At 41.3% G+C, this 26868-nt stretch overlaps 2 non-coding genes across 2 annotated transcripts; both read right to left on the bottom strand.

The window, feature by feature from the left end:
* Positions 1-8145: 8145 nt before the first annotated feature.
* Positions 8146-8219, bottom strand: TRNAF-GAA (transfer RNA phenylalanine (anticodon GAA)). The gene has a single exon. It is a non-coding gene; the product is annotated as a tRNA-Phe (tRNA).
* An 84-nt stretch (positions 8220-8303) lies between these two features.
* On the bottom strand, positions 8304-8376 carry TRNAF-GAA (transfer RNA phenylalanine (anticodon GAA)). The gene has a single exon. It is a non-coding gene; the product is annotated as a tRNA-Phe (tRNA).
* Between the last annotated feature and the right edge of the window lie 18492 nt (positions 8377-26868).

Genomic DNA, 26868 nt, shown 5'->3' with positions numbered 1-26868 from the left:
CGAACCCACTACAAAGCACCTCTTCCCATTGCAAGGTAAATAGATCAAGTTGGCCAAACAAAACCAAAATATCGGAGAAGAAATACGAGGCTATAAGCAATCATGCATAAAATAGATCAAATAAACTCAAATACTTTCATGGATATGAAAAGATAGGTCCGATCATAAACTCAAAGTTCATCGGATCCCAACAAACACACCGCAAAAGAGTTACATCATATGGATCTCCAAGAGACCATTGTATTGAGAATCAAATGAGAGAGAGGAAGCCATCTAGCTACTAACTACGGACCCGAAGGTCTAGAAAGAACTACTCACGCATCATCGAAGAGGCACCAATGGAGGTGGTGAACCCCATCTGTGATGGTGTCTAGATTGGATCTGGTGGTTATGGACTCTGCGGCGGCTGGAATTGATTTTCGTCGACTCCCCTAGGGTTTCTGAAATATTGGGATATTTATAGAGCAAAGAGGCGGTCCGGAGGGCACCCGAGGTGGGCACAACCCACAAGGGCACGCTTGGGCCTCCTGGCGCACCCTGGTGGATTGTGCTCTCCTCGAAGCACCCCAAGACGCTGCCTTGGCCCATTAGGTGTCTTCTGGTCCATAAAAAGTCTCCGTAAAGTTTCGTGGCATTTGGACTCCGTTTGGTATTGATGTTCTACGATATAAAAAACATGCAAAAACAACAACTGGCACTTGGCACTATGTCAATAGGTTAGTACCAAAAAATGATATAAAATGACTATAAAATGATTATAAGACATTCGAGATTGATAATATAACAACATGGAACAATCAAAAATTATAGATACATTGGAGATGTATCAGGTCTCACCGGTCGCAACATCCGCCATTGATAGTTGTAGCATGTAGTCACACCGGTTGCAACGTCCGTGTTTTTGCTTGCAAAACTGCTTGCAACATTTGTCGTCGACGTTTTTAGTATCTAACTATGTCGCTCGTAGCACACAATTACGTCGATGTCACTCAACTGAGTTCTAGCCACACTCATTCTTTTCCTCCGTTTCTTGTACATCGATGACACGAAGACACCTTAAGATGCTGCATGTGGTTAAGAGTTAAGTAGAAGGCATCCAGTGTCTCATTATCAAAGTCTTCTAGCTATTTGTAGATCCCAAGAAAGGCCTCGAATGAAACTAGGAGGCAACTAATTAATCAAGATTCTTCCATGGAGGAAGGTCTCACGTCAAACAAACTAAGAAGGCCTAGCTAAAGAGGGCAAGAAAGGATCCAAGTCTCGTTTCTTTGTAGGTGAAAAATTTAGCCACCATATTGCATGTCACGGGGAAAGGCCTTGGAAGGAACCAGGAGATAGCTAGTTAATCAAGATTCTTGCATTGAATGGATCAAGATCTCTTGTCAAATAAACTAGAGACACCTAAAGAGGGACGGAGAGTCCCCAAGTCTCGTTTCTTGTACAAATAAAAAGCCTTATAAATTACCCTGAGGATGCATTCATCTCACCATAACTCACTAAGGAAGCTCAGTTAGTCACCATGGATAGGACTAGATTAGCAACGCTTAGCCTCCTCGTAGTTATCCTAAGCATTGGCTTGACGAGCGCGGGTCTAGCAAAGGCCAATGCCGAGGGAAGTGGTGAGGGAGAGGGGAAGGATGGCGTATTCGTGAATAGCGGAGGTGGGAGTTCATGGAGTAGCACCGGGTCCGTCGAGAAAGGCCCCGACAGAGGGTCCACATGCAGTCGTTGGAGGTGGTGGAGCCGGCGGTGATGGTGGACCAAACAGTGGAAGTGGATATTGCCGTGGATCCGGTAAAAGCTCAGGATCTACCGAGAAGAGTTATCTTTATCATGGATACGTTGCGGCAGGCGGCAATGGCGGAGGTGGCAGCGGCGGACAAGCCAGAGGTAACCCAAGATACAACAGCAATGGGACCGGTGTTGGCTTTGGCTATGGTACTAGTTCCGGCACAAGCTATCAGATCAGTTCTTGGGAAGCGAATGCCAATGGTAATGGTGGTGGCCAAGGCAATGGTCAGAATGGCGGGAGCGGTGGCAGCAAAGGTGGTGGATCTGGATACGGTGATGCAAAGCCTTGAAACCAACTGCAATTAGTCAATCTCAGATGTCGGTTCCCCTATTACAAGTTATAAGGCCAGTCCTCTTTTATTTCTACCATTTTAATCTTTAATGCTTTAATTAGTAAGAATCAATAAAGGGGTTATTTTGGTTGAGAAAGTATTTTTGGTGAAACAATGAGCAGAGTGTCCTTGCTATATGGTCGGTTGGTGTGCGCTTCTGTCCTCTTTGTTGGATCACCAAATGTATTCAAGGTTGTATTTCTACCATTTTTTGCGGGGATATTTCTATCATATTTGATGATTTGTTGTTTCCGATTTCGACTCTGGCACAAGCATGTCCTCCTTGTGGGACAGGGAGTAATTCTATGTGTGTGTGTGTGTGTGTTGTATGCTTCAGTGCTATATTTGCATCATAATTTGATATTTATTAATCCAAGCTTGTCGAATTTGCTTTCTCAATGTTTAGTGGACAGAGGATGTAAAGAGGGTTCAGTGTGCAACCGAGATACCTTTTCCGGGTTTAGGGTTGTGAATAAATTGGTCATGACTCATGACCCATGGAAGTGATGTGATGGAAGGCTGATAAAATTTGTTTGTATTGAAATCGTACAGAGAATGTCGTACGTGTAGCAAGGTTCTTTTCGATTTGATTTTAATCTAGAGTTAGCTAGTTCAGAGTATGAACTTCAGAGCAGACCTTGCTATATATCGATCTGAAATGATCAAGCACGCATCACACTCACTTATAATGCACATGTGTATCGTTCAGTCGATTACTTTCTCAAATTTGTTTTTGTTTGAAATGGAAGTTATCATGCATTCATTAAGATGAAAAGAGTTGCTCAGTTAATTAGGGAAAATCGAGCGAAAACCAGATTGCCCAGTTGATTATGGAAAACCGAGCAAAAACCATCACAACTGCTGAGCGGCACACACATGAAACCCCACGCACACCACTTCAATTAGAACCTCGTCGAGACAGCGGGCAAGCGTCATCGTCATCACTCCTCCCCTAGAGGCGTCGTCGCCATACCTAAACCTTGAGCAAATGACTCCGACTTCACCATAAGCGGTCGTCGACCCAACACACACTGCAAAGTCCAGGTGAAGATGTATGAAGATCCGCGCCAAAACTCAGCCACCTGCGACCAGATAGCGCAGCTCTGACTCTGATGGAGCCATGAAGGACAAAACCAGGAATGGCTGGCGCCGCAGAAGATCGCCGAACAGATCTCCTACAGCCAGTCATCGTATACCACAGAGGCTCCGCCACCGCAGCTTCAACTTCTCGGGATCAAACAAACCGATGTAATTTCGCGAACACGCCGAAGAAGAGCCGACTACCTCAACCAGTGTCGCGTTGCCGACATCACTCCCATCACCATCGTTGCCACAAAAGCCTGAATACCACAATCGCCGCCATTCACCTATCCCGCTTGCCGATGCCGAGCTCCGAAACGAAGCCCCCAAGAGAGAAGACCGACACCAAGGCGCCGCCATCGTCCGATCACACAAGATCAAGGGTTTCCCCTGGAGAGGCCGTGATGGTCGGATCCGTGTAGGAGGGGTGCGGAAGAAATGCAACAATGCCTCCAAGAAGGTCGACTACGGCCTGCCACCATTGTTGGTCACGACACAAGGCCGAGATAGGGTTCTCACCCAATCTCCCTCACCACCCCGGTTGCACATCATCCCGCACCGGCGCCGACAAGCCCACCAATCACTGTCACACCATCTGAGCTGCCCATCGATGAAGAAGCATCGAGATTCGCTGCAACCAACCGCACCATGCGGAGACCACCAACAGCCAACCTCCACCACAAGGCGCCAGGTCCATCCACAGTCGTACGAACATAGAATCACTGGACGAAGCGCGAGCCACTGTTTCCTGCCGAGTACCATGCCGACAGCAGACCAAAGAGCGCCGCCCGAGGCCAAGAACCACCATGGTTCCGAGCAGTGGCCAAGCTGGTTCTGAGCCGTGGCCAAGCATCAGATGCACCTACATGCCCGACGCACGCCACCGCGGTTTCCGAAGACCAGATCTGCCGCATCCATAGCCAGAGGCGCCCTTCATTGCCAACTTGGGCCTCCACTCAACACCAGAACCGCAACACCCAAGCCCTTGTGCGCCAGCGTCGTACCCCCGTGGCCGCTCGCCCAGAACATCAAAACTATGTAGGCGAACTATAGCGGGTTTATGTGATGGTTTCATGCTGCGGCGTTCTAGGTTGCAAGCATGGGCTCGAACATGTCAGTTGTTTTTGTTGATGTGTTCTTCTCATGTTACAGTAAGACAATGGATTTTACTGGTAATGTTCTGACCCCAAGTGTTGGAAGGTTGTAGTGGTGTTGTATTGGGTGTGTTCTCCAGTCTGCCTTCGTGGTCTCGCGGACCCATTATTTGGGAGTAGTCCACATGGTTCGAAAATTTTGTGATGGTTTTCACCTGAGTTCCATAAATAAACTGAGAACTTCTCTTCTTCTTAATTAATTGATGAGACAAATATTTTGGCTTCACTTTAGAAAAATAAATAATGAAAGAATCATCATATCATATGATACAACAACTACACAATGTAAAACATGGTACTTACACTAGAGATTATAAGGAAAATCGAGAGATGCCGGTAAACGTGCTATGGTTAGACAACCCAACAAAATCTTACTTTTTTAAAAGACACCCAAAGAGCATCTTCTTCCTTCGATAGTACCCCGCCTGTTGGAGACTTCCAAGTAGGTGTGGGGGTGGGGGGTCGCAAGCCATATGCGCCATTGACAACAGCGGAGAGGGCGGCGATAGTGGGTGAAAGAGTGTTCAACGGTAATAAAAAGTCGACATTATTGTCTAATATGCTTTGAGGATTCTAAATGATATATTAGACATGGTTGATATTAATCTACAAGAATGTATATGTCCCAATAAAATGCACATGCAATTAACTAGGTTGCCAAAAAAAATAGTGCAAAGAGTATGTAAATACACTTTAGCTATATTTAAGTCAACCAAAAATTAATTTTGGGTCAGTAAATTTTGGGCCAATGATTTCTTCTTTAAGATTTGTCTACCTTTTTTCTAGGTTGGTCTGTGTGTTGTTTTGGGCAGTTTTTTTACTGACCACATATTTGGGTTAGTAAATTCTTTAATGGCCCGAAACCCATTCCAATGTGACATAGCCTTCCTCTTTCTGCTTTGTTTTTTCTGTTTTTCTATTTTATGCATTTTCCCCTTGTATTTACTAGTTGGTCTTTATTTTCTTTGTGGGTATTTTTAGGATGTTAGGTGAGCATAAATATATACATACAAATACTATATAATATGTGCCGAAATTTCAATATTATATGATTATTCTTTGCCTATTACAGAAAGTGCAATTTCGTTGCAAAATTGTGTGCAAGTTATTTTTTCATTTCTTTCTTCTTAAAGGGATTTACCAACGCCACTAATTCATTATTTATTACAAAACTTCATTATTTTGAATCTGTTTTAGTTTTTAGTTCATTCCCATTCTATTTTAAGAGTAAATACCAATGCCAATAATTATCCGTACTTCGGTATTGTTTTTTTGAGAAAAATCACTTTTATATGATTATTTTTGCATATTTCAAAAATCCACAATTGTTATGTATAGTTTGTGCAAATTTAGTCATTGTTTCCTTTAGATTTTTTTCATTTTCTTTCTTCTTAAATTGTAATATCAATGCCACTAATTCGTTCTTATTTAGAAAATTTAAATATTTTTAGTTTGTTTCATTTTTCATTTTCTTTCTTCTTATAGGGTAATACCAATTTAACTAATTTTCATTACATCTTAGTAAACATCTTTTTTGTGATATTTCACTATTATATTCTTATTCTTGCATATTGTAGAAAAACATTTTTTTGTGTACATACTGTGCAAATTTTATCATTATTTTATTTTATTGTTTTCACTTTCTTTCTCATTAAAATGGTAATATAAATACCACTAATTCATTACTTCTTAGAAAATATATTTTTTTGTGTGTAAGTATAAATGCACATACTAAATAATATGTGTGTAAATTATAGTAGAATGCGAAAATTGCACTATCATATGCTTATTATTTGTATATTTCAGAAATATTAATTTCTGTGCAAAGTTGTGTGCAAGTTTTTATTTTTTATATCTTCTTAAAGGATTTCATTCTTTCTTAAAAAACTACACTATTTTATTTTCTTTTAGTTTTTATTTTATTTTTCTAAAAGGGTAATACCAATGCCACAAATTCACACTTTTTTAGAAAAAAATTATTCTGTTATTTAATATTAGATTTTATTCCATTTTCTTGTTTTGTTTTACTTTCCATTTTGTTTTCTTTTGTAAGGGTAATACCGATGTCACTAATCCATTAGGCGTACATAGTGCCGAAATCTCTCACACAAGGTGGGTCTGGGGAAGGGAATTTCTAGACGACCTTACCCTTGCATAATATTCTGCAAGGAAGAAAACATCTTTTTTGCATAAATTTCACTATTAAGTGCTTATTTTTTGCATATTATAATAAAACATTTTATGTGTAAATTGTGGGAATTTGTTTTAATATTTTATTTTCTTTCTTCTTAAATATGAATGCCACTAATACATTCCTGCCTAGGAATTTTTTTCCTTAAATTCCACTCCTATATGTGTATTATTGCACAAATGCGCAATTTTGTGTAAATTGTGTGCAATTTTTTATTATTTTGTGCATTAACTATTTCGTTTTCAATTAGAAAACTTCTTTTTTTTCTTTTTTTCCTGTTCATCAACGGGTTGTTGTTTTGTGCTGGCCCAAGATGTTGTGGGCTTCTGTTGGTTTTGTACGGAAAAAGGCTTAAGTTGTGCTATAACACTGAAATTGACCGAAGCATGCTTTGGTTCGGTCGATTTGTTAGAAATCGATTGACCTAAATCCTAAAATCAGGCAACTACCCTGTAGCTAGTCCCGTATAAAAAAAACCTTCAGTTTCGGCAAAGATAATACTCCCTCCATTTCAAATTACTCGTCACAAAAATGAATGTATCTAGAACTAAAATACATTTAGATACATCCATACTTGCGACAAATAATTCGGAACGGAGGAAGCAGAAGCGCAGTGACTAGGGGCATCAGAGCAAGAGAAGCGTTAATAGGAAAGTTGTCATGTGATTTCTAGAGGTTCAGATTTCTGAATCAGACTTGTTGGAACCTTATGTCAGATTAGTCTAAAAGTTTTCATTGAATATTTGGAAGACTAGAACACGAGAAATTATGATGTGTTGATCTTTTTTTCTTTCTAGAATCCACGATCCATGTTTTTGATAGCCAATATGTCTGAGGGCTCATCTTTTAAAATTTTGGAACACAGACCAATTGTGAAATACCCACCACATTGGTTTCTAGTTCCGACACATGTTCAAAGAGTAAAGTGTGAATATCCATGAATAAAGCAAAAGTGTTTCTAGAGATTCCGAAATACCGGAGAAAATTGAAATATTCGATATGTGAATATGGTGCATATACACATTCCCTCGTATTTATTGAAATGAGAGCACCTCCAAATCCTCCAAGCAAGGAATGGGAGTCCGTTCTCCTCTAATCATGTGGATCATTCGCATTTCGCAACAAACAGAAGCACGATGGCCTACCTGCAGGATGCGGTATTTTGCCTTCAAGAGAACGCGTCAGCGGTGTGTAGTGTACCAGTCACTACAGAACACTTGTAATAAAATGGGTGATCTTTTTTCTCAGTTCTCACATATACTGCAGTATTCAACATTCGTCAGTTTATTTATTATCTGATCAAAGATTGGCACGCCGGCACTCCATCATTCGCTCTGTCTAAATGTGCAAAGGAAACAAGGACGGGGACGAGCTCTACACGCGGCGCCGCCGCAGGCCTCCACAGTTTTCTTTTTTGAGGTCGCGTGTTCTGAGCGCTGTCTGCATTCGGCGTTCATCGGCTTTGGTCCAACCGTTAAATCTTGTTTGAAGGGCCGAGGCCTAGTTTGGTGCGGAGGCCCACACCGTGTTGCTGCTGCTCTGGGTTGGGCTGCATGGAAAAAAAAATACCTGGGCCGACGCATTGAAAAAATGTTTGTGCGGTGAGCGTGGATCGAACACGCGACCTTTCAGATCTTCAGTCTGACGCTCTCCCAACTGAGCTATCCCCGCTGTTGAAATAAATAATTAAATATACACTTCAAAAATACAGAAGAGTAAAAACGCCTTGGGGCCGAGGGATTCCAAAAATTATTTTGCGGTGAGCGTGGATCGAACACGCGACCTTCAGATCTTCAGTCTGACGCTCTCCCAACTGAGCTATCCCCGCTAATACAATTTTAGGTAATTAAGACTTATTGGTGATTAGTACTACCTCCGTCCGGAAATATTTATCATCAAAATGAATAAAAGGGGATGTGTTTAGATGTAGAAAACAACATCAACTGACTTATGCATCGGTTTTAGTTATTGGGAAGCTTCTACACCTTTTGGGCGTTTTTTCCTTCTTTTTTTCGTTTTCTGTTTTTTCAGGTCGTGGTATTTTCCTGTTTATTTTTTCTGTTTAGTTTTAGTTTTAGTTTTATTTTTATTTTTTTTCTTAATTTTCATTTTTTCGAATTTGTGAATGTGTTTCAGATTTGCAAACTTTTTCAAACTCATGAACTATTCAATAATTCGTGAACTTCTTTTTTAAACCCATGAACTATTCTCAAATTCGTGAAGTTTTCCAATATTTTTGAACTTTTTCCAAAATTATGAACTTTTCCCTGAATTTTTTTGAATATTTTTCAGATTCATGAACTTTTTTCCAAATTCGTGGAACTTTTTCCATACTTATGTGATCTTTCTTTAAAAATGTGATTTTTTAAATTTCATGAACTTTTTTAGAAAGAAAGGTCAACGGTCTCATATTCAAAGGACAACCGGTGGCCCAGTCAACCGATCTAACGTATCGCGGGTGGTGGGGAGCGACCGCGCAAGCGAGCGTTTGCATTTCCTGGGCGACCCAAAGCGGTGGGTACAACTGGAATCGACTAGCATAGAAGAGACAATCTTTTTATGATCTTGTCGTTTTTTGCTTTTCATGTGGCTCATTGGGACATTTGTATGGTGTGACTCCCGCGGAGCGCGATAGTCATCCTTGTCTTTTGTTCAGGCAAAATATATGGTGGCTCACCGTTAGGTGCGGATGGGGCAAAAACCAGAGGAGTCACAGAGAGCCTTTCGGTGCATATAGCGTCCAAGTAAAATATAAGGTGGCCCAGCAATAGGCGTAGTTGGGTGAATAACTAAAGGAGTTAGGGAGAGACTTTCGGCGCATATAGCTAACTGAAGATGGTGTGTCGAATGAAGTAGAGGATGGAGAAGAGGCTACATCATCGATCAAGTCAGGGCAGGGGGTGGTTCGAGATGTTGTGTATAAGTTCAATGTCCGAGGTGGCTAGCTGGTCGAGGAGATATTGGAAATGGAGGAAGAGGAAGGAACAACAACCAAGTATACCGATGAGTGGATACGAATGCAAAGGGAGGTGTTGCTACTTCTCAACTGATGTTGGTACACTAGTAGTACCTACAAAAGAAAAGGAACAACGAAGATGAGTGTCTAATGAGATGGGAGATAATAGAGACTCGAAGAAAAGGTGTGCACCATCGCCGAGAACAATTAACGAATTTCTAGGGTTTGAACTGTCGTGGGCTTGGGAACCCAAAGACACTTTGAGAGTTCCATAAGATAATTTGAGGTTGGAGGCACCCACCCTTTGTGTGGATGAAGGTCGAGGGTAATGGAGTTGCAGATTTGAGAAAACTTGTTTGGCTTTTAGTGGATGTCTGCATCTAAGCAGTGATGGATAAGTGGTAGTTTAGGCTTATTATGGATAAAAGATGTTGATGTTACCCTAAATAATTTATTTGATTGGCATATTGATGCAAATGTCTAGAATGCTGGCGGTGACCAGAAAAATTGGCGGTTCACTAGCAGCAAAAAAAATTACTTTGAAAATCATTCTCACCATCTTCTTCCTTCGATAGTACCACGGCTGCTGGAGATTGAAAAATTGCACTGAACCGACAAAAAATGAAAGAAAAAGGAACTTATACTTAGCACATAGCACCATGTAAATAGACCAAAAAGAGCAAGGAGTGTTGCTAGATCAATAAAAAGAATCACATCACCGAGATTGCATGGAGAAAATGTCACCTGCTTGCCCAACGATCACTACACACCTTGCAGAACTAGGAGAGTCACGTCCAGCTTCAAAGGGAATCTCGCCTTCGTGGTCACAATCACGACACCGAGAGCCGCCGATGGCACCAGAGGGCGGTGATCCACCGATGCGGTTGGAATTTAGAGGATGATGATGCCATTGCTGGGGAACATAATAATTTCAAAAAATTTCCTACGCACACGCAAGATCATGGTGATGCATAGCAACGAGGGGAGAGTGTGATCTATGTACCCTTGTAGACCGATAGCGGAAGCGTTATATTAACACGGTTGATGTAGTCGTACGTCTTCATGATCCGACCGATCCAAGCACCAAAACTACGACACCTCCGAGTTTCAGCACACGTTCAGCTCGATGACGATCCCCGGACTCCGATCCAGCAAAGTGTCGGGGAAGAGTTCCATCAGCACGATGGCGTGGTGACGATCTTGATGTTCAACTGCCGCAGGGCTTCGCCTAAGCACCACTACAATATTATCGAGGATTATGGTGGAAGGGGGCACCGCACACGGCTAAGAAAACGATCACGTGGATCAACTTGTGTGTCTAGGGGTGCCCCTGCCTCCGTATATAAAGGAGCCAAGGGGGGTGCGGCCGGCCCTATTAGGAGGCGCGCAGGAGGAGTCCTACTCCTACCGGGAGTAGGACCCCCTCCCTTTCCTTGTCCAAGTAGGAGAGGGGGGAGGAAGGGAGAGAGGAGAGGAAGGAAAGGGGGGGCGCCGCCCCTTCCTCCTTGTCCAATTCGGACTAGGGGGAGAGGGGGAACGCGGCCTGCCCTGGCAGCCCCTCCTCTTCTCCACTTTAGGCCCATGAGGCCCATTAACCCCCCAGGGGGTTCCGGTAACCCCCCGGTACTCCGGTTTTATCTGAAACTTCCCCGGAACACTTCCGGTGTCCGAATATAGCCGTCCAATATATCAATCTTTATGTCTCGACCATTTCGAGACTCCTCGTTATGTCCGCGATCATATCCGGGACTCCGAACCAACTTCGGTACATCAAAACTCATAAACTCATAATATAACTGTCATCGAAACCTTAAGCGTGCGGACCCTACGGGTTCGAGAACAATGTAGACATGACCGAGACATGTCTCTGGTCAATAACCAATAGCGGAACCTGGATGCTCATATTGGCTCCCACATATTCTACGAAGATCTTTATCGGTCAGACCGCATAACAAGATACGTTGTTCCCTTTGTCATCGGTATGTTACTTGCCCGAGATTCGATCGTCGGTATATCAATACCTAGTTCAATCTCGTTACCGGCAAGTCTCTTTACTCGTTCCGTAATACATCATCTCGCAACTAACTCATTTAGTTGCATTGCTTGCAAGGCTTAGGTGATGTGCATTACCGAGAGGGCCCAGAGATACCTCTCCGACAATCGGAGTGACAAATCCTAATCTCAAAATACGCCAACCCAACACGTACCTTTGGAGACACCTGTAGAGCTCCTTTATAATCACCCAGTTACATTGTGACGTTTGGTAGCACACAAAGTGTTCCTCCGGTAAACGGGAGTTGCATAATCTCATAGTCATAGGAAAATGTATAAGTCATGAAGAAAGCAATAGCAACATACTAAACGATCGAGTGCTAAGCTAACAGAATAGGTCAAGTCAATCACATCATTCTCCTAATGATGTGATCCCGTTAATCAAATAACAACTCTTTGTCTATGGTTAGGAAACATAACCATCTTTGATTAACGAGCTAGTCAAGTAGAGGCATACTAGTGACACTCTGTTTGTCTATGCATTCACACATGTATTATGTTTCCGGTTAATACAATTCTAGCATGAATAATAAACATTTATCATGAAATAAGGAAATAAATAATAACTTTATTATTGCCTCTAGGGCATATTTCCTTCAGTCTCCCACTTGCACTAGAGTCAATAATCTAGATTACACAGTAATGATTCTAACACCCATGGAGCTTTGGTGATGATCATGTTTTGCTCGTGGAAGAGGCTTAGTCAATGGGTCTGCAACATTCAGATCCGTATGTATCTTGCAAATCTCTATGTCTCCCACCTGGACTAGATCCCGGATGGAATTGAAGCGTCTCTTGATGTGCTTGGTTCTCTTGTGAAATCTGGATTCCTTTGCCAAGGCAATTGCACCAGTATTGTCACAAAAGATTTTCATTGGACCCGATGCACTAGGTATGACACCTAGATCGGATATGAACTCCTTCATCCAGACTCCTTCGTTTGCTGCTTCCGAAGCAGCTATGTACTCCGCTTCACATGTAGATCCCGCCACAACGCTTTGTTTAGAACTGCACCAACTGACAGGTCCACCGTTTAATGTAAATACGTATCCGGTTTGCGATTTATAATCGTCCGGATCAGTGTCAAAGCTTGCATCAACATAACCATTTACGATGAGCTCTTTTTCACCTCCATATATGAGAAACATATCCTTAGTCCTTTTCAGGTATTTCAGGATGTTCTTGACCGCTGTCCAGTGATCCACTCCTGGATTACTTTGGTACCTCCCTGCTAGACTTATAGCAAGACACACATCAGGTCTGGTACACAGCATTGCATACATGATAGAGCCTATGGCTGAAGCATAGGGAACATCTTTCATTTTCTCTCTATCTTCTGCATTGGTCAGGCATTGAGTCTTACTCAATCTCACACCTTGTAACACAGGCAAGAATCCTTTCTTTGCTTGATCCATTTTGAACTTTTTCAAAACTTTGTCAAGGTATGTGCTTTGTGAAAGTCCAATTAAGCGTCTTGATCTATCTCTATAGATCTTAATGCCTAATATGTAAGCAGCTTCACCGAGGTCTTTCATTGAAAAACTCTTATTCAAGTATCCCTTTATGCTATCCAGAAATTCTATATCATTTCCGATTAGTAATATGTCATCTACATATAATATCAGAAATGCTACAGAGCTCCCACTCACTTTCTTGTAAATACAGGCTTCTCCAAAAGTCTGTACAAAACCAAATGCTTTGATCACACTATCAAAGCGTTTATTCCAACTCCGAGAGGCTTGCACCAGTCCATAAATGGATCGCTGGAGCTTGCACACTTTGTTAGCTCCCTTTGGATCGACAAAACCTTCCGGCTGCATCATATACAACTCTTCTTCTAGAAATCCATTCAGGAATGCAGTTTTGACATCCATTTGCCAAATTTCATAATCATAAAATGCGGCAATTGCTAACATGATTCGGACGGACTTAAGCATCGCTATGGGTGAGAAGGTCTCATCGTAGTCAATCCCTTGAACTTGTCGAAAACCTTTTTGCGACAAGTCGAGCTTTGTAGATAGTAACATTACTGTCAGCGTCAGTCTTCTTCTTGAAGATCCATTTATTCTCAATTGCTTGCCGATCATTGGGCAAGTCAACCAAAGTCCATACTTTGTTTTCATACATGGATCCCATCTCAGATTTCATGGCTTCGAGCCATTTTGCGGAATCTGGGCTCACCATCGCTTCTTCATAGTTCGTAGGTTCATCATGATCTAGTAGCATGACTTCCAGAACAGGATTACCGTACCACTCTGTTGCGGATCTTACTCTGGTTGATCTACGAGGTTCAGTAGTAACTTGTTCTGAAGTTTCATGATCATTATCATTAGCTTCCTCACTAATTGGTGTAGGTGTCACAGAAACCTGTTTCTGTGATGTACTACTTTCCAATAAGGGAGCAGGTACAGTTACCTCATCAAGTTCTACTTTCCTCCCACTCACTTCTTTCGAGAGAAACTCCTTCTCCAGAAAGGATCCATTCTTAGCGACAAATGTCTTGCCTTCGGATCTGTGATAGAAGGTGTACCCAACAGTCTCTTTTGGGTATCCTATGAAGACACATTTCTCCGATTTGGGTTCGAGCTTATCAGGTTGAAGTTTCTTCACATAAGCATCGCAGCCCCAAACTTTTAGAAACGACAACTTTGGTTTCTTGCCAAACCACAGTTCATAAAGCGTCGTCTCAACGGATTTTGATGGTGCCCTATTTAACGTGAATGCGACTGTCTCTAGAGCATAACCCCAAAACGATAGCGGTAAATCTGTAAGAGACATCATAGATCGCACCATATCAAGTAAAGTACGATTACGACATTCGGACACACCATTACGCTCTGGTGTTCCAGGTGGCGTGAGTTGCGAAACTATTCTGCATTGTTTCAAATGTAGACCAAACTCGTAACTCAAATATTCTCCTCCACGATCAGATCGTAGAAACTTTATTTTCTTGTTACGATGATTTTCAACTTCACTCTGAAATTCTTTGAACTTTTCAAATGTTTCAGACTTATGTTTCAATAAGTAGATATACCCATATCTTCTTAAATCATCTGTGAAGGTGAGAAAATAACGATATCCGCCACGAGCTTCAACATTCATTGGACCACATACATCTGTATGTATGATTTCTAACAAATCTGTTGCTCTCTCCATAGTACCAGAGAACGGTGTTTTAGTCATCTTGCCCATGAGGCACGGTTCATAAGTACCAAGTGATTCACAATCAAGTGGTTCCAAAAGTCCATCAGTATGGAGTTTCTTCATGCATTTTACACCGATATGACCTAAACGGCAATGCCACAAATAAGTTGCACTATCATTATCAACTCTGCATCTTTTGGCTTCAACATTATGAATATGTGCATCACTACTGTCGAGATTCATCAAAAATAGACCACTCTTCAAGGGTGCATGACCATAAAAGATATTACTCATATAAATAGAACAACCATTATTCTCTGATTTAAATGAATAATCGTCTCGCATCAAACAAGATCCAGATATAATGTTTATGCTCAACGCTGGCACCAAATAACAATTATTTAGGTCTAATACTAATCCCGATGGTAGATGTAGAGGTAGCGTGCCGACCGCGATCACATCGACTTTGGAACCATTTCCCACGCGCATCGTCACCTCGTCCTTCGCCAGTGTTCGCTTAATCCGTAGTCCCTGTTTCGAGTTGCAAATATTAGCAACAGAACCAGTATCAAATACCCAGGTGCTACTGCGAGCTCTAGTAAGGTACACATCAATAACATGTATATCACATATACCTTTGTTCACCTTGCCATCCTTCTTATCCGCCAAATACTTCGGGCAGTTCCGCTTCCAGTGACTAGTCTGCTTGCAGTAGAAGCACTCAGTTTCAGGCTTAGGTCCAGATTTGGGTTTCTTCTCTTGAGTAGCAACTTGCTTGCTGTTCTTTTTGAAGTTCCCCTTCTTCTTCCCTTTGCCCTTTTTCTTGAAACCAGTGATCTTGTTGACCATCAACACTTGATGCTCCTTTTTGATTTCTACCTCCGCAACTTTTAGCATTGCGAAGAGCTCGAGAATAGTCTTATTCATCCCTTGCATATTATAGTTCATCACGAAGCTCTTGTAGCTAGGTGGCAGTGATTGGAGAATTCTGTCAATGACGCAATCATCTGGAAGATTAACTCCCAATTGAATCAAGTGATTATTATACCCAGACATTTTGAGTATATGCTCACTGACAGAACTGTTCTCCTCCATCTTGCAGCTATAGAACTTATTGGAGACTTCATATCTCTCAATCCGGGCATTTGCTTGAAATATTAACTTCAACTCCTGGAACATCTCATATGCTCCATGACGTTCAAAACGTTGTTGAAGTCCCGATTCTAAGCCGTAAAGCATGGCACACTGAACTATCGAGTAGTCATCAGCTTTGCTCTGCCAGACGTTCATAACATCTGGTGTTGCTCCAGCAGCAGGCCTGGCACCCAGCGGTGCTTCCAGGACGTAATTCTTCTGTGCAGCAATGAGGATAATCCTCAAGTTACGGACCCAGTCCGTGTAATTGCTACCATCATCTTTCAACTTTGCTTTCTCAAGGAACGCATTAAAATTCAACATAACAACAACACGTGCCATCTATCGACAATCAAACATAAACAAGCAAGATACTATCAGGTACTAAGTTCATGATAAATTTAAGTTCAATTAATCATATTACTTAAGAACTCCCACTTAGAAAGACATCCCTCTAATCTTCTAAGTGATTACGTGATCCAAATCAACTAAACCATAACCGATCATCACGTGAAATGGAGTAGTTTTCAATGGTGAACATCGATATGTTGATCATATCTACTATATGATTCACGCTCGACCTTTTGGTCTCAGTGTTCCGAGGCCATATCTGCATATGCTAGGCTCGTCAAGTTTAACCTGAGTATTCTGCGTGTGCAAAACTGGCTTGCACCCGTTGTAGATGGACGTAGAGCTTATCACACCCGATCATCACGTGGTGTCTGGGCACGACGAACTTTGGCAACGGTGCATACTCAGGGAGAACACTTTTATCTTGAAATTTAGTGAGAGATCATCTTATAATGCTACCGTCAATCAAAGCAAGGTAAGATGCATAAAAGATAAACATCACATGCAATCAATATAAGTGATATGATATGTCCATCATCTTCTTGTACTTGTGATCTCCATCTCTGAAGTACCGTCATGATCACCATCGTCACCGGCACGGCACCTTGATCACCATCGTAGCATCGTTGTCGTCTCGCCAATCTTATGCTTCCACGACTATCGCTACCGCTTAGTGATAAAGTAAAGCATTACAGGGCGATTGCATTGCATACAATAAAGCGACAACCATATGGCTCCTGCTAGTTGCCGATAACTCGGTTACAAAACATGATCATCTCATACAATAAAATTTAGTATCATGTCTTGACCATATCACATCACAACATGCCCTGCAAAAACAAGTTAGACGTCCTCTACTTTGTTGTTGCAAGTTTTACGTGGCTGCTACGGGCTTAAGCAAGAACCAATCTTACCTACGCATCAAAACCACAACGATAGTTTGTCAAGTTGGTGCTGTTTTAACCTTCGCAAGGACCGGGCGTAGCCGCACTCGGTTCAACTAAAGTTGGATAAACTGACACCCGCTAGCCACCTTTGTGCAAAGCACGTCGGGAGAACCGGTCTCGCATAAGCGTACGCGTAATGTCGGTCTGGGCCGCTTCATCCAACAATACCGCCGAACCAAAGTATGACATGCTGGTAAGCAGTATGACTTACATCGCCCACAACTCACTTGTGTTCTACTCGTGCATATAACATCAACACATAAAAACTGGCTCGGATGCCACTGTTGGGGAACGTAGTAATTTCAAAAAAATTCCTACGCACACGCAAGATCATGGTGATGCATAGCAACGAGGGGAGAGTGTGATCTACGTACCCTTGTAGACCGACAGCGGAAGCGTTATATTAACGCGGTTGATGTAGTCGTACATCTTCACGATCCGACCGATCCAAGCACCGAAACTACGGCACCTCCGAGTTTTAGCACACGTTCAGCTCGATGACGATCCTCGGACTCCGATCCAGCAAAGTGTTGGGGAAGAGTTCCGTCAGCACGATGGCGTGGTGACGATCTTGATGTTCAACTGTCGCAGGGCTTCGCCTAAGCACCACTACAATATTATCGAGGATTATGGTGGAAGGGGGCACCACACACGGCTAAGAAAACGATCACGTGGATCAACTTGTGTGTCTAGGGGTGCCCCCTGCCTCCGTATATAAAGGAGCCAAGGGGGGGTGCGGCCGGCCCTAGTAGGAGGCGCGCAGGAGGAGTCCTACTCCTACCTGGAGTAGGACTCCCCTCCCTTTCCTTGTCCAAGTAGGAGAGGGGGAAGGAAGGGAGAGAGGAGAGGAAGGAAAGGGGGGGGGGGCGCCGCCCCTCCCTCCTTGTCCAATTCGGACTAGGGGGAGAGGGGGCACGCGGCCTGCCCTGGCAGCCCCTCCTCTTCTCCACTTTAGGCCCATGAGGCCCATTAACCCCCCGGAGGGTTCCGGTAACCCCCCGGTACTCCGGTTTTATCCGAAACTTCCCCGGAACACTTCCGGTGTCCGAATATAGCCGTCCAATATATCAATCTTTATGTCTCGACCATTTCGAGACTCCTCGTTATGTCCGCGATCATATCCGGGACTCCGAACCAACTTCGGTACATCAAAACTCATAAACTCATAATATAATTGTCATCGAAACCTTAAGCGTGCGGACCCTACGGGTTCGAGAACAATGTAGACATGACCGAGACATGTCTCCGGTCAATAACCAATAGCGGAACCTGGATGCTCATATTGGCTCCCACATATTCTACGAAGATCTTTATCGGTCAGACCGCATAACAACATACGTTGTTCCCTTTGTCATCGGTATGTTACTTGCCCGAGATTCGATCGTCGGTATATCAATACCTAGTTCAATCTCGTTACCGGCAAGTCTCTTTACTCTTTCCGTAATACATCATCTCGCAACTAACTCATTTAGTTGCATTGCTTGCAAGGCTTAGGTGATGTGCATTACCGAGAGGGCCCAGAGATACCTCTCCGACAATCGGAGTGACAAATCCTAATCTTGAAATACGCCAACCCAACATGTACCTTTGGAGACACCTGTAGAGCTCCTTTATAATCACCCAGTTACGTTGTGACGTTTGGTAGCACACAAAGTGTTCCTCCGGTAAACGGGAGTTGCATAATCTCATAGTCATAGGAACATGTATAAGTCATGAAGAAAGCAATAGCAACATACTAAATGATCGAGTGCTAAGCTAACGGAATGGGTCAAGTCAATCACATCATTTTCCTAATGATGTGATCCCGTTAATCAAATAACAACTCTTTGTCTATGGTTAGGAAACATAACCATCTTTGATTAACGAGCTAGTCAAGTAGAGGCATACTAGTGACACTCTGTTTGTCTATGTATTCACACATGTATTATGTTTCCAGTTAATACAATTCTAGCATGAATAATAAACATTTATCATGAAATAAGGAAATAAATAATAACTTTATTATTGCCTCTAGGGCATATTTCCTTCAGCCATAAGTCGAGAACTAGAGTGTCGTCCATGGAGCCAACGTGACGAAACAAATCGGGGTGCTCGCGATGGCATGTGCCACCAGACTTGTAATCAAGGACTCATGCAACGAAGTTGTCACGGTCGAGCCATTCTCTCACAAAGCAATAAGTCCACAAGGACGAGGACCAACATGAGGTGCCAATGGTGCAACGGGGCTAGACATATCATGCATGGAAAGACGAACCACATACAAGAGAGGTCGGATATTGATAGAGAGGGGGAAAGGGTGCGGTGCTTGAGTGTGGGATTGATATGGGGAGAGAGAGAGTATGCGTGCGTGTTCGTTAGAGACATAGGGCGACATGCTACTACTTCTTGAGCTTGCATTGGCTTTTCCCTTGAAGAGGAAAGGGTGACGCAACAAAGTAGAGATAAGTATTTCCCTCAGTTAAGAACCAAGGTATCGATCTAGTAGGTGATACAAGCAAGTCCCCAATCTGTGCACATGCACAAACGATCAAACACTTGCACCCAACACAATAAAGGGGTTGTCAATCCATTCACGGTCACTTGCAAAGGTGAGATCTGATAGAGATAGATATAAAAGATTACTAAAACATAAAACAAAATAAAAGTAAATAAATTATAGCGAGATATTTTTTGGTTTTTTGGTTTATAAATCTGAAAATATATGATGGAAAATAGACCTAGGGGCCATAGGTTTCACTAGAGGCTTCTCTCTTGAAGGCAAATAATACGGTGGGTGAACAAATTACTATCGAGCAATTGATAGAAAAGCGCAAAGTTATGATGATATCCAAGGCAATGATTATGAATATAGGCATCACGTCCGTGTCAAGTAGACCGACTCCTGCCTGCATCTACTACTATTACTCCACACATCGACCGCTATCCATCATGCATCTAGAGTATTAAGTTCATAAGAACAGAGTAACGCCTTAAGCAAGATGACATGATGTAGAGGGATAAACTCAAGCAATATGATGAAAACCCCATCTTTTTACCCTTGATGGCAACAATACAAATACGTGCCTCACTATCCCTACTTTGTCATTGGGTGAGGACACCACAAGATTGAATACAAAACTAAGCACCTCTCCCATTGCAAGAAAAACCAATCTAGCTGGACAAACCAAACCAATAATTCGAAGAGAAAGAAAAAGATATAAAATCATGCATATAAGAATTCAAAGAATATTCAAATAATATTCATAGATAAGCTGATCATAAATCCACAATTCATTGGATCTCGACAAACACACCGCAAAAGAAGATTACATTGGATAGATCTCCAAGAACATCAAGGATAACATGGTATTGAGGATCAAAGAGAGAGAAGAAGCCATCTAGCTACTTGCTATGGACCCGTAGGTCTGTGGTAAACTACTCACGCTTCATCGAAAGGGCAATAGAGTTGATGTAGAAGCCCTCTGTGATCGAATCCCCCTCAGACAGGGTGCCAGAAAAGGTCCTAAGATGGGATCTCACGGGCACAGAAGGTTACAACAGCGGAAAAGTATTTTGGTGGATGCTTCTGGTCATTTGGGAATATTTGGGAATTTATAGGCCAAAGATTATGGTTGGAGGGGTCCTGTGGGGCCCACAAGCCAGGGCCTAGAGTCCGTCCTGAGGGCTTGTGGAGCCCTCGGGACTCTTCTAACTTCGTCTCCAAGTCCTACGTGTGTCTTCTGGTCCAAAAAAAGTCATCGTAAAGTTTTATACCGTTTGGACTCCGTTTGATATTCCTTTTCCATTAAATTCAAAAACAAGGAAAAAACATAAACTGGCACTAGGCTCTGGGTTAATAAGTTAGTGCCAAAAATAATATAAAATAGCATATTAATGCATATAAAACATCCAAAACAGATAATATAATAGCATGGAACAATCAAAAATTATAGATACGTTGGAGACATATCAAGCATCCCCAAGCTTAATTTATGCTCGTCCTTGAGTAGGTAAATGATAAAAACAGAATTTTTGATGTGGAATGCTACCTAACATATTTATCCAAGTAATTTTCTTTATTGTGGCATGAATATTCAGATCCATAAGATTCAAAACAAAAGTTTAATGTTGACATAATAAAAACAATAATACTTCAAGCATACTAATAAAGCAATCATGTCTTCTCAAAATAACATGACCAAAGAAAGTTATCCCTACAAAATCATATAGTCTGGCTATGCTCCATCTTCATCACACAAAGTATTAAATCATGCACAACCCCGATGACAAGCCAAGCAATTGTTTCATACTTTTGATGTTCTCAAACTTTTTCAACCTTCACGCAATATATGAGCGTGAGCCATGGATACAACACTATAGGTGGAATAGAATATGGTGGTTGTGGAGAAGACAAAAAGAAGGAGATAGTATCACATCAACTAGGCATATCAATGGGCTATGGAGATGCCCATCAATAGATATCAATGCGACTGAGTAGGGATTGCCATGCAACAGATGCACTAGAGCTATAAGTTTATGAAATCTCAAAAAGAAACTAAGTGGGTGTGCATCCAACTCGCTTGCTCATGAAGACCAAGGGAAATTTGAGGAAGTTCATCATTGGAATATACAAGCCAAGTTCTATAATGAAAAATTCCATGAAAGTGACAACATAGGAGACTCTCTATCATGAAGATCATGGTGCTACTTTGAAGCACAAGTGTGGAAAAAGGATAGTAGCATTGCCCCTTCTCTCTTTTCTCTCATTTTTTTTCTTTTTTTGGTGGGCTTCTTTGGCCTCTTATTTTTGTAAAGTCTGGAGACTCATCCCAACTTGTGAGGGAATCATAGCTTTCATCATCCTTTCCTCACTTGGGAAAATGCTCTAATAATGATGACCATCACACTTTTATTTACTTACAACTCAAAAATTACAACTCAATACTTAGAACAAAATATGACTCTATATGAATGCCTCCGGTGGAGTACCGGGATGTGCAATGATATAGCGTAGCAAATGCCATCAAAAAATGGACAAGCCATGAAAACATCGTACTAGCTCTCTTACGATCATGCAAAGCAATATGACAATGATGGTGCGTGTCATAATAAATGGAAATGTGGAAGTTGCATGGCAATATATCTCAGAATGGATAAGGAAATGCCATAATAGGTAGGTATGGTGGCTGTTTTGAGGAAGGGTAAAGGGTGGGTTTAATGCACCCGTGAAAGTTGTGCGATACTAGAGAGGCTAGCAATGGTGGAAGGTGAGAGTGCATATAATCCATGGACTCAACATTAGTCATAAAGAACTATAATACTTATTGCAAAAAATTATTAGTTATCGAAACAAAGTACTACGCGCATGCTCCTAGGGGGATAGATTGGTAGGAAAAGATCATCGCTCGTCCCCGACCGCCACTCATAAGAAAGACAATCAATAAATAAATCATACTCCGACTTCATCACATAACGGTCTACCATATGTGCATGCTACGGGAATCACAAACTTTAACACAAGTATTTCTACCAATCCACAATTACTCACTAGCATGACTCTAATATCACCATCTTTATATCTCAAAACAATCATAAGGAATCAAACTTCTCATAGTATTCATTGCACTTTATATGAAAGTTTTTATTATATCCCTCTTGGTTGCCCATCATATTAGGACTAAATTCATAACCAAAGCAAATTACCATGCTGTTTAGAGAGACTCGCAATAATATAAGTGAAGCATGATAGTTCAACAATTTCTATAAAATAAAGCCACCACCGTGCTCTAAAAAGATATAAGTGAAGAACTAGAGCATATTGCCTAGCTCAAAAGATATAAGTGAAGCACATAGAGTATTCTAATAAATTCATGATTCATGTTTATCCCTCTCAAAAGGTGTGTGATACGTCTCCAGCGTATCTATAATTTTTGATTGTTCCATGCTATTATATTATCCATCTTGGATGTTTTATATGCATTTATATGCTATTTTATATGATTTTTGGGACTAACCTATTAACCTAGAGCCCAGTGCCAGTTTCAGTTTTTTCCTTGTTTTTGAGTTTCGCAGAAAAGGAATATCAAACGGAGTCCAATTGAGCTGAAACTTTTTGACGATTGTTTTTGGACCAAAATAAGCCCATGGAGTACCGGAGTTGGGCCAGAAGAGTCCCGAGTCATCCACAAGGGTGGAGGGCGCCCCCACCCCCCTAGGTCGTGCTCTCCGACCTTGTGGTTGACTCGTGGACCCCCCTGACTTGTTCTCGACACCAACACCTCTTATATATCCCCAAACCTCCATAACATAACCTAGATCGAGAGTTCCGCTGCCGCAAGCCTCTGTAGCCACCAAAAACCAATCGGGACCATGTTTCGGCACCGCACCGGAGGGGGAAATCATCACCGGTGGCCACCTTCATCATCCTGGCACTCTCCATGATGAGGAGGGAGTAGTTCACCCTCGGGGCTGAGGGTATGTACCAATAGCTATGTGTTTGATCTCTCTCTCTCTCTCTCGTGCTCTTGATTTGGCACGATCTTGATGTATCGTGAGCTTTGCTATTATAGTTGGATCTTATAATGTTTCTCCCCCTCCACCTTGTAATGGATTGAGTTTTCCCTTTGAAGTTGTCTTATCGGATTGAGTCTTTAAGGATTTGAGGACACTTGATGTATGTCTTGCATGTGCTTATTTGTGGTGACAATGGGATATTCACGTCGTGTACTTGATGTATGTTTAGGTGATCAACTTGCGGGTTCTGTGACCTTGTGAACTTATGCATAGGGGTTGGCACACGTTTTCGTCTTGACTCTCCGGTAGAAACTTTGGGGCACTCTTTGAAGTTCTTTGTGTTGGTTTGAATAGATGAATATGAGATTGTGTGATGCATATCGTATAATCAAACCCGCGGATACTTGTGGTGACATTGGAGTATGTAGGTGACATTAGGGTTTTGGTTGATGTGTGTCTTAAGGTGTTATTTTAGTACGAACTCTAGGGCTGTTTGTGACACTTATAGGAATAGCCCAATAGATCGATCAGAAAGAATAAATTTAAGGTGGTTTCGTACCCTGCAATAATCTCTTCGTTTGTTCTCCACTATTAGTGACTTTGGAGTGACTCTTTGTTGCAATTGAGGGATTTTTATATGATCTAATTATGTTATCATTGTTGAGAGAACTTGCACTAGTGAAAGTATGAAGCCCAAGCCTTGTTTCCAAGCATTGCAATACCGTTTTTGCTCACTTTTACCATTAGTTACCTTGATGTTTTTATATTTTTAGATTACATAAACCTATATCTACCATCCATATTGCACTTGTATCACCATCTCTTCGCCGAACTAGTGCACCTATACAATTTACCATTGTATTGGGTGTGTTGGGGACACAAGAGACTCTTTGTTATTTGGTTGCAGGGTTATTTGAGAGAGACCATCTTCATCCCACGCCTCCCACGGATTGATAAACCTTAGGTCATCCACTTGAGGGAAATTTGCTGCTGTCCTACAAAACTCTGCACTTGGAGGCCCAACAACGTTTACAAGGATAAAGTTGCATAGTAGACATCAAGCTCTTTTCTGGCGCCATTGCCGGGGAGGTTAGCGCTTGAAGATATATCTTTAGATCTTGCAATCGAATCTTTTAGTTTCTTGTTTTATCACTAGTTTAGTTTATAAAAAAATTACAAAAAAAAGGAATTGAGGTTGCCTCATATGCTTCATCTTTTTAATGTATTTCGTGAAAATAAGTATTTCGATAATTGTGCCAAAGTGTTAAAAGAAGAATGCATTAAAATGTTTGGCACTAAATATTTTTATGATGAGCATGATTGCAATGTTGTTAGTATTAATTCTTTGAATATCCGTGATGCTAATGATATGCAAAGCCACAAGCTTGGGGATGCTATGTTTGATGAAGATGATATTTTTAGTCCCCCAAGTTTTTATGAGCTAATTTATTATTATGATAGCATGCCTCCTATTTATTATGATTATATTGATGAAAGTTGGTTTGGAAGAGTGTCAACTCTAGGTAATGATCCCACTATTTTGGAGGGTATTGAATCTTATAATATTTATGAAAGTGGATTTGGAGAGGTCATGACTTTATTTAGTGATGAATCCACTATTTCGGAAGAGGTTCAAGTTGATTATGAGAACAAAGTTGCTATCTATGATGATTATTGTGATGACATGTATGCTATAAAGAATAATGAAAACCATGAAACTTGTCACCATGATTTTAGTTTTCAATTGGATTATGCCTCCCATGATAGTTATTTTGTTGAATTTGCTCCGACTACTATGAATGAGGAGATTTTTGCTTATGTGGAGAGTAGTAAAATCTCTATGCTTGTGCATCATGAAAATAATGCTTTATGTGATGGTTATATTATTGAATTCATTCATGATGCTACTGAAAATTATTATGAGGGAGGAACGTATGCTTCTACGTATCTCAATAATATCAAGTTTCCTCCCTACATGTTGAAAATCTTGAAGTTATGGTCGTTTTACCTTCCTATGCAAGTTGATTCTTGTTCCCATAAGTTGTTTGCTCACAAAATCCCTATGCATAGGAAGTGGGTTAGACTTAAATGTGCTAGTCATATGCTTCATGATGCTCCCGTTATGTTTTAATTCTTATCTTTTATGTGAGCATCATTGAAATCATCATGCCTAGCTAGAAAGGCATTAAAGAAATGCGCTTGTTGGGAGTCAACCCAACATTTATACCTACTGTTTTTGTGTGTTCACATGATTATGCTATTGTAGTAATCATGTTTTATAGCTTTTGTTTCAATAAAGTGCCAAGTAAGACCTTTGGGATGATCTATGGTGATAGTTGATTTGATCTTGCTGAAAAATGGAAACTTTTGTGCCCACGAGATTAGTTTCATTTTAATAGAAGCGCAATAAAATACTGATTCTTTTTGCAGAGGATTAATAAACAAATTGCGTAGGACTTCCTAATTTCTTAGGATTTTTGGAGTTATAGAAGTATTCAAGAGTTACAGATTACTACAGACTGTTATGTTTTTGACAGATTCCGTTTTCGATGCATAGTTTGCTTGTTTTTAGTTCCTATGGATTATATTGCTTAATATAAATTGTAGAAATTATGTGGTACAGTAGGCATCATGTGAGAAAAAATATGAATCTTTTCTTGACAATACCTAAGTGGTGATTTGCTTTCTTATACTAACAGAGCTTATGAGTTTTCTGTTGAGTTTTGTGTTGTGAAGTTTTCAAGTTTTGGGTAAAGTTTTGATGGACTACAGAATAAGGAGTGGTAAGAGCCTAAGCTTGGGGATTCCCAAGGCACCCCAAGGTAATATTCAAGGACAACCAAGATCCTAAGCTTGGGGATGCCCTGGATGGCATCCCCTCTTTCATCTTCATTCATTGTTTTTAAGTACTAGGGAAACCGTGATATGAGAGGAATTAAGGAGACACAAAAGCTCAGGCTTGGGGATGCCCAAGGAATCCCTAGTTAATATTGCAAAAAGTCTCAAGCATCTAAGCTTGGGATGCCCCGGTTGGCATCCCACCTTTCTTCTTCAACAATGATCGGTCAGTTTGGTTGAACCTAAGTTTCTGCTTCTTCACATGATATGTGCTATCCTTGCAATACCATCTTATTTTGTTTTGCTTCTTGTTTGAATAAAGTACTTAAGATCTGAAATTTTATTTATGAGAAGGAGTCTTCACATAGTTACATAATTATTCAACTACTCATTGATCTTCACTTAT

This window comes from Triticum urartu, chromosome 4A (genome assembly GCF_056163025.1).
Source record: "Triticum urartu cultivar PI428250 chromosome 4A, HENAU_Tu73, whole genome shotgun sequence".
NCBI lineage: Eukaryota > Viridiplantae > Streptophyta > Magnoliopsida > Poales > Poaceae > Triticum > Triticum urartu.
The sequence above is the reverse complement of the archived record's forward strand: the minus strand, read 5'-3'. Positions and strand labels throughout refer to the sequence as shown.